This window comes from Rhinopithecus bieti, unplaced genomic scaffold (genome assembly GCF_001698545.2).
Source record: "Rhinopithecus bieti isolate Rb0 unplaced genomic scaffold, ASM169854v2 scaffold_13014, whole genome shotgun sequence".
Taxonomy (NCBI): Eukaryota; Metazoa; Chordata; class Mammalia; order Primates; family Cercopithecidae; genus Rhinopithecus; species Rhinopithecus bieti.
In genome coordinates this window covers 263,179-272,226 of record NW_016807364.1, presented here as the reverse complement: position 1 = coordinate 272,226, position 9,048 = coordinate 263,179, and the positions used below count along the sequence as shown (strand labels likewise).

Sequence of the window (9,048 nt, the reverse complement as noted above, 5' to 3'; positions counted from 1 at the left end):
GCTTCTGATTCCAGCTAGTCCCCACGCTAAATGAAAAAAGACTTGGAAACCTACACAGTTTGAGTTTTAAAAAACTATGTTGTGCAAACTTCCATCCAGGACATAAATCCCTTCTACTGCATTCTTAACAGCACCAACCTTCTCAAATGAATGAGAATAGTATTGGGGATTTATGTGAAATGCGAAATCAGGACTTGAACAAAAGATTGAGAACCAAGGGCTCCCCTAAGTAACAGAGGAGCCGAGGAAGCATGGCTAAAGTCTCTTCCCACTGCTGTCCTGTCTAAGTCAGAGTCCTTTAAAGAGCTTGAACAGCTATGGAAGTTCTTCATGTGGGGGAAGAACTTTGGAACAACCAGTGAGAGTGTGAGGAGCCATTCTGAGCAACTGGAAACACTCAGAGTCCGTGTGCTAATGAAAGACCCAAACACCAAGCACTCCAGGGGCTGTGGGTTGTCCCATATGCCACTGTGGAGGAGGTGGATGCAGCCATGAATGCAAGATCACGCAACGTGGATGGAAGAGCTGTGGAACCAAAGACAGCTGTCTCAAGAAAAAGTTCTCAAAGACCAGGTGCCCACTTAACTGTGAAAAAGATCTTTGTTGGTGGCGTTAAAGAAGACACTGAAGAGCGTCACCTAAGAGATTATGTTGAACAGTATGGGAAAATTGAAATATTGAAATCATGGCTGACCAAGGCAGTGGAAAGAAAAGGGGCTTTGTGTGTGTAACCTTTGACAACCATGACTGCACAGATAAGACTGTCGTTCAGAAATACTATCCTGGGAGTGGCCACACTGTGATGTTAGGAAAGCCCTGTTGGAGCAAGAAATGGCTGGTGCCTCATCCAGCCAAAGAGGTTGAAGTCATTCTGGAAACTTTGGTGGTGGTCGTGGAGATGGTTTTGGTGGTCATGACAACTTTGGTCATGGAGGAAACATTAGTGGTTGTGGTAGCTTTGGTAGCAGCCGTGCTGGTGGTGGATATGGTGGCAGTGGAGATGGCTATAAGGAATTTGGTAATGATAGGAGCAATTTTGGAGGTGGTGGAAGCTACAGTGATTTTGGCAATTACAATAATCAATCTCCAGATTTGGACCCATGAAGGGAAGAAACTTTGGAGGCAGAAGCTTTGGCCCCTATGGTGGTGGAGGCCAATACTTTGCCAAATCATGAAACCAAGGTGGGTATGGTGCTGCTAGTAGCAGCAGTCACTATGTCAATGGCAGAAGATTTTAATTACTGACACCAACAAAGCTTGGCAGGAGAGGAGAGCCAAAGAGGTGACAGGGCAGCTACCAGTTACAACAGATTTGTGGACTCAGCCAAGCACAGTGGTGGCAGTGCCCAGCTGCTACAAAGAAGATATGTTTTAGACAATGCTCATGTGTACGCCCAAAAAGCTCAAGGACTGTATTTGTGGCAGGTTATTTTAGCAGTCTGATCGTAACACTGAGTACATGTCTTTTTTTTTTTTTTTTTTTTTTTTTTTTTTTTTTTTTGAGAGGGAGTCTCGCTCTGTCGCCCAGGCTGGAGTGCAGTGGCCGGATCTCAGCTCACTGCAAGCTCCGCCTCCCGGGTTCCCGCCATTCTCCTGCCTCAGCCTCCGGAGTAGCTGGGACTACAGGCGCCCGCCACCGCGCCCGGCTAGTTTTTTGTATTTTTTTAGTAGAGACGGGGTTTCACCGTATTAGCCAGGATGGTCTCAATCTCCTGACCTCGTGATCCGCCCGTCTCGGCCTCCCAAGTGCTGGGATTACAGGCTTGAGCCACCGCGCCCGGCCAATAAATAAAATAAAACTCTAGCTAGACATAGAGTCTTCTTTCCTAAGAAGACTTGAAAGATATACACCAAAATATTGGCAATACTTCTTTCTGAGTGGTGGAATTAATAATAATATTTATATTAACTTATACTAATATTTATCTGTGAAATTATTTTGTCTCAATTATGAAACATAATATAGTTATCATCTATACCAAAATTAAGGGGAAAAAAGTAACAAAAGAGCTATAAACATTTTAAGTATCAGTATTTCTGGAAACTTTGTAAATTAAATATAACTTATTTTTCGTTATACAACAATATATCTACGCGGTTCAATGTTGAAAAATTTTAAAATATAGATAAGCAAGTAGAAAACATTTATTGAATGATTTTTATTTTCTTTCTTTTGCTTATTTTTAAACTGCAAGTTTTCAACAATGAGTATACATTGCTTTGGAGTACAAAAGAAAAAATGTATTGATCGGCCGGAAACCGTGGCTCATGCCTGTAATCCCAGCACTTTGGGAGACCGACACAGGCGGATCACTTGAGGTTGGGAATTCAAGACCAACTTGGCCAACATGGTGAAACCCTGTCTTTACTAAAAATACAAAAATTAGCTGGATGTGGTGGCGTACATCTGTAATCCCAGCTACTCAGGAAGCTGAGGCAGGAGAATTGCTTGAACCCAGGAGGCAGAGGTTGCAGTGAGCCGAGATCGTGCCACTGCACTCCAATCTGGGCAAGAGAGTGAGACTCCATCTCAAAACAAAACAAAACAAAAAAAACCAATGTCTTTGTGAGAGCTGAGGTACAGGCAGTTCGAAGCCAGCTGTGTGGGCTAGATCTGCAGATATTGGCCAGGGTAGAAATGAGTTTGGGTCTCCTGGAATCTTTAGAAGCTTTCAGTGGTTGCAGGTAAAAATGAATTCTGAAATTCTCTGAGTAAATTTCATGAAGTATACCTGGTAAATTACCAATAAAACTTAACAGAGTTCATCTCATATCTGGAGACTTTTAAAGCTGCTATTATAAACTCTGCTGATGAAGGACTTTCTTATTGATTCCAATCATTATTGACTCAGCCCACCCAACAAAAAAATAAATACGCATTTCAACCCTTGAGAAAACATATTTCAGAACCCCACCAATTTTATGAGACAGTCCTAAGAGATGGAAGTATTTATTCAAAGTCCCATTGTGATTTTTCAGGAGGCCTGCTTCAATCAGGAAGAGCTCTGCAATCCAGAAAACTCCAGAGCAGCAGTGATTCATGCAACCTAGCCATAGTCATGTGGTCTGATTAAAAAGATGCTCCCAGGCCAGATGTGGTGGCTCATGCCTGTAATCCCAGCACTTTGGGAGGCCGCGGTGGGTGGATCACCTGAGGTCAGGAGTTTGAGACCAGCCTGGACAAAATGGCAAAACCCTGTCTCTACTAAAAATACAAAATTAGCCCAACGTGGTGGCACACATCTGTAATCCCAGCTACTCAGGAGGCTAAGGCAGGAAAATCGCTTGAACCTGGGAGGCAGAGGTTGCAGTGAGCTGAAATCGTGCCATTGCACTCCAGCCTGGGCGACAGAGTGAGACTCCGTCTCAGAAAAAAAAAAAAAAAAAAAAATGCTCTCAAACCCAAGCAGCCTAATTTGCTGTTTTATACTATATTAACATCGCACGTCTATTAACTTGGCATTCCAACTATTGATCTGAAAATAAAATTAGTTCTTGCTCTCACATAACAAAGAAGAATTGCAGTTTATAATGAAAGAAATGCTCACACTTAATTGCATAATAGAAATCATTATGTTTCCTTACTACAAAGGCACCTAATTAGCAAAAATTTTCATTTTCCACTGATGTCATGGGGGGCCAGTCACTATTCTAAGCACATAGCTATCCCTTAGGTACATTAAAGTTTGCATCATGCAAATTCCTTTTGAGACAATACCTTAGAATGAAGTAGAATGCAGATTTGGCATGAGATTTTGATGGAGACAGGATAGAGAGGTCTTTTAAGTAGTGATGGCTTTCTTCAGGAACCAACCAGGGAATTTTTCAGTCTCCCTAGATCTACTCCACAATTTTCACTCTGCCTAGATAAAACCTTCTTAGAATTCTCAGCATAATAAATAGGATATTTTGTATTTTTTTCCTGCTGCTCTGGAGGTTCTCGTAGCACATCAAAATTTTAAGATAAACTAAATATAATCCCAGAAATTATTGTATAATTAAATTTATAAATACAATAAATTTTAATTAATTGGGAACATTCAATACTGGTAAAGATGTGGCAAAATATGTACTCTCATACATTGCTGGTTGCATGGTAAACTGGTACCACCCATTTGGAAAACAGCACAGTAACTTTATAAATGTTCAATATTTTTGACCCAATGATCCTCCTTCTGGAAGTCTAGCCTATTATACCAGACCAAAACAGGAGGAAAAGGCTATGTGTGAAGATGATCTCTAAGATACCATTTCTGAAAGTAAAAACTGAAAATGACCTAAATGTTAAATAATTAGGGCATTCCTTTACTTATAAGCAAAAAGTTCAAATGCTTACTTGGCAACATGTAGCAGATGTCAGAAGGACCCTGTTACTTCATCTGTTATGATTGTCTAAAATATTACCAAATAGGGTTAGATGCATGGTATCCAGGCGTTTCCTATTCAAATGCAATTCTTTAAAAAGAAAAGAAAAGAAAAACCCAAAACCCTAAGAGAGCAAGATGGGAAACATAAATTCTGCTTTATCAATAATTACATTAAATGTTAATGAATGGATATATATACCAAAACATCAGGTTGTATACCTTAAATTTTATACAATATAAAAGGTTAATGAACTAAACACTCCATTTAAAAGATATTATCAGAATTGATTTTTTTTTTTTTTGAGATGGAGTTTCACTCTTATTGCCCAGGCTGGAGTGCAATGGCACAATCTCGGCTCACTGCAAACTCCACTTCCCCATTCAAGCAATTCTCCTGCCTCAGCCTCCTCAGTAGCTGGAATTACAGGTGTGCACCACCACACTCAGCTAATTTTTGTATTTTCAGTAGAGACGGGGTTTCACCATGTTGGCCAGGCTGGTCTCCAACTCCTGATCTCAGGTGATCTACCCGCCTTGGCCTCCCAAAGTACTGGGATTATAGGCCTGAGCCACCATGCCCACCCTAGATTTGATTTTTAAACAAAAACAATTCAATGTTAACTGTATGCTGTTTTCAGAAAACACACTTTAAACATAAAGACTTAGAGATACTGAAAGTAAAAGGATGGAAAAAGATTGTTATGCAAATTCTAATAATAAGAAAGTTGGTGTGGCTTTATTATTAGACAAAATAGATTTCAAGACAAGAAATACTATCAGACATGAAGAGAAACATTTTATGATGATAACATAGTTCATCAGAAAGACCTTAAAATCCTAAATTTGTATACGTCTACTCACATACATTTCAAAATATATAAAGCAAAATGAATAGAACTAAAGGAAAAATGAATAAAGCCACAATCATGGGTGGAAAATAGTCTTTGAGTCATAACAGATCACTGATAGTTTAGCTCTTAATCATCTCTGGGTTGGCTAACAATGTAGCCCTGAAAGAATGGGACACACACACAAAAATCTCCTTTGATTCTGGGAGAAGGTGAAGGACAGGCCTCAGATTGATACGGCACTGAGAAATTGGTGGAAGTTGGGCCAACATGTTAGTTCTAGGGCCATATGGGAGAGAAAGTCCAAAAGGAGAACTGATGACAAGAAAGGGGTGGTGGGAAGATTTGAATGGAATGAGAAAGAGTATGACCTCAGTTTGAATACCCATTTCAACACTTATTAAGTAATCCTGAGCCAGTAACTAAACTTCTAACATTGTGACATTTAAAAAATTGGAGGAAATGTTTTCTGCCTGATGTGTTAATATGGAATTTAAACACATAACACATGTGAAGAGTGCTGGCAATCCAATATCTCCCCTCTTTCACACTGTTTCCTGGTAGGGACCCACATACTCAAGGTTTCTGCAAAGAACCGGGAAATGAATTGGACAGGGATTCCAAGATCTAAATCGCTGTAGAAGAAGGAAAAATAATTTACCTAGTCCCAACAAGGTATGCAGAACCTCAAAACAGCCCAGTCTCTAGGAGGCCTGGCTACTCTTTCCTTTGGCAAAGTGAAAACAGCTCCATGACAGTTCTTAGTCTCCTTCAGTAGAACCTGTTCTAGTGTTCTTCCTACGCATCTACATGCATGTGCTGTCTCAAGGAATTAAAACTGTCTCAAGAAATTTACTAGAATTTTAATTATCCAGACCCTTTGGCGGCCATCAGTTCATTGACTGACCTCCAGACAAGACCTCATATAAAATTTCCCTCAAAGATGGATCTCTTTCTTCAAAACTTGCAGAGAAAGCTAAATTCTCCCCTCCTTCCTTGGAAGTACATTTCAGTGTCTCCTTTTTACAGACAGAAAGTTCTTCCTGTCTTACCTAAATATCTATGGAACAAGGCAGAGTCCTATAAAACTGAAACAGAGTTACAATGCGCTGTAGGGGCTGAGGGGAGGAAGAGCCTTTACAGGCTTTGGGAAACCAGGACAAATTATAAAGTGGCATTTATTCCTGGCCTTAAAGAATGGGCAGGGCTTTGGCCCATGTGAGGAGGGGATGCAAATGGATCAAAAGCTGGATAGGGAATGCAGAGCCTGCTGGAGAAGGACAGATGATGGTCAGGGCCATGGGGAACAGGAGGGAGAGAAGGAAAGGTGACGCCATATTGTGGAGGACCCCACACACCAGAAAGAAAACTGTTGGCTTTATTTGGTAGGTAATGTGGCACGATGTGGCGAGAGGGGGTTTACAGAAATATGTGGTAAGAGCTGAATTTCAGGGAGATTCATGTAGCAGAGAGATTCAAAAGGTGGAAGAAAGAAGTGGAGAGAGTGGTGAAAGGTCAGTTAGGAAGTCCTTTCAACCATTCAGAAAAGAGTTCCTGAGACTCAGGCTGAATGTCGGTGAAAACACTGGAAATGAAGGTGAGAACCAGCCTGAGGCCTTGAGCACAGAAAGCCTCCTAATTCATCTGTATGGACAGGACCTAACTCTCAGTAACTACTTCTTGAATCAGAGTTGTTGTTCAGCTAAGAGACGTGACTACAAAGAGGTGAGGAAGAAAGAGGAACGAAAGGGGATAATGTAAAAAAGAAAGAGCAGGCCAGGCGCAGTGGCTCACGCCTGTAATCCCAGCACTTTGGGAGGCCAAGGCGGGCAGATCACGAGGTCAGGAGATCGAGACCATCCTGGTGAACACAGTGAAATCCCATCTCTACTAAAAAATACAAAAAATCAGCCGAGCGTGGTGGTGGGCGCCTGTAGTCCCAGCTGCTCGGGAGGCTGAGGCAGGAGAATGGTGTGAGCCCAGGAGGTGGAGGTTGCAGTGAGCCGAGATCGCACCACTGCACTCCAGCCTGGGCGACAGAATGAGACTCCTTTTCAAAAGAAAAACAACATTAAAAAAAAAAAAAAAAAGAAAGAGCGAATGTACAGTTGTCCCTGGGTATCCTGGGTATCCACATGGTATTAGTTTCAAGACCCAACTCCCCCACATACCAAAATCCATGAATGCCCAAGTCCCTGATCTAAAATGGCATAGTATTTGCCCTTAACCTATGCACATCCTCTCTTATACTTTAAATCATCTCTAATTACTTATAATACCTAATACAATGCAAATGCTGTGTAGTTATTGTACTGGTTTTTTTATTTGTATTATTTTTTATTGTTGTATTGCTATTTTTTTTTTTTTCAAATTTTTTTTCTCTGTGGTTGGTTTAATCTTTGGCTGCAGAACCCATGGATAGGGAGGACTACTGTAATAGATAGTAATTAAATAGAGAGAACTCTATCTCAAGACTCATTTCAACAGTTTCTGACTCAAGGCTCTTACAATCACTACTTGTTAAATAATTCTAAGTGCATGTCCAATTGATAGCGGGTCACATTTTATCTTTGCGCCTGAGGGACATCACATTTACTTGATCCTATTATCCCAAAGAGCTGCCATACGGACCAAATTAAAGGAAACCTAGAGAAGTGTATTTTAAGCATATTGTCACAATGAACTCATGTTGTTGAGGATCTGTATGCACCAAGCATTGTGTTAAACTCTTTACGTGAATTATCTTATTTCATTTTTAACTACCCTAACAGTAGATGCAACTATTCTCTTTTAACAGATAAAGAAACGGAGGTTTAGTTGAGTCACAAAGCCAGGATTTGAGCACAGGCAGTTTGATTCCAGAGCATGGACTATCTTCCCTAGCACTCCTTCTAAGTAAGAAAATGCAGAACAACTGGAGCACTCCTCTGCCATTTATTTACAAACAAATGTCATGTCTTCAGTGAAGTCTTTTCTATGACTGGTTGTTCCAGGTGAGTGCTTCCCCTCCAGACATTCTGTTCTAAGAAGGTGTAAAAGCAACCTTTCCTTCTGAAGGAGGGTTTGGTGGGAGAGCGCCAGCCTGCCATACCAGGAAGTATGTATCGGTGTGTCAATTTGTGTTTTTGTTGCAAGCAACAGAAGTGAATTAACAAAGTTAAAGAGGATAAAATAATTTAACGGGACGAAACTTAGAAAAGCTGAAGGATTAGGACTGGAGTAGCTCCAGACTCTAAGGGCAGTCTCTTCAGGGAGCCTCTGTCTGGGGGAATCAATAACCACCATCTTGGTTTTATAGACTCCACTCAAGAGAACGCCTGATTGGCCAGGCTTGGGTCATGTGGCCATCACTTAACTAGGGGATGGCAGGGCAGTCTCACCAAAAGGGCCCACCCATACAGAAGACAGAATTCCCCCAAAGAGAAGCTGGCTCTGTTACCAGAACTGAGGGGAATGAATGCTGGACAGACTAAAACAGCAGGTGCCCATGACATTGTGGGAAGTTTCACACATTTGAGCTGCAGCTGTGCCCAGGTGTATGCAAAAGCGTCATCCTGATCCTTGTGGTACTACATGAAGAGTTGAAAAAGTGACTCTCCCTGCTGCACCAGCAGCTCTAGATTTAAAATCATCTGTTACAGTGTCATTAGGCCAGTAGCACGTGAAATCAACTAGGAACATTTCATTTTAAACTTTGCTGATTTTTCAAATTTGCTTTGCATTCTTGGTAATGATTTCTTGCTCCACTTTTATGCCTTCTCAGATAAAGTGCCATCATACATGATGTTGGCCCCGTTAGACATGAAGTAAGCATTATTTATGATATAATCAGA

At 41.0% G+C, this 9,048-nt stretch overlaps 1 pseudogene; it reads left to right on the top strand.

The window, feature by feature from the left end:
* The first annotated feature begins 330 nt into the window (after window positions 1–330).
* LOC108535428 (heterogeneous nuclear ribonucleoprotein A1-like) lies at window positions 331–1,238 on the top strand (annotated as a pseudogene).
* Window positions 1,239–9,048: the final 7,810 nt, after the last annotated feature.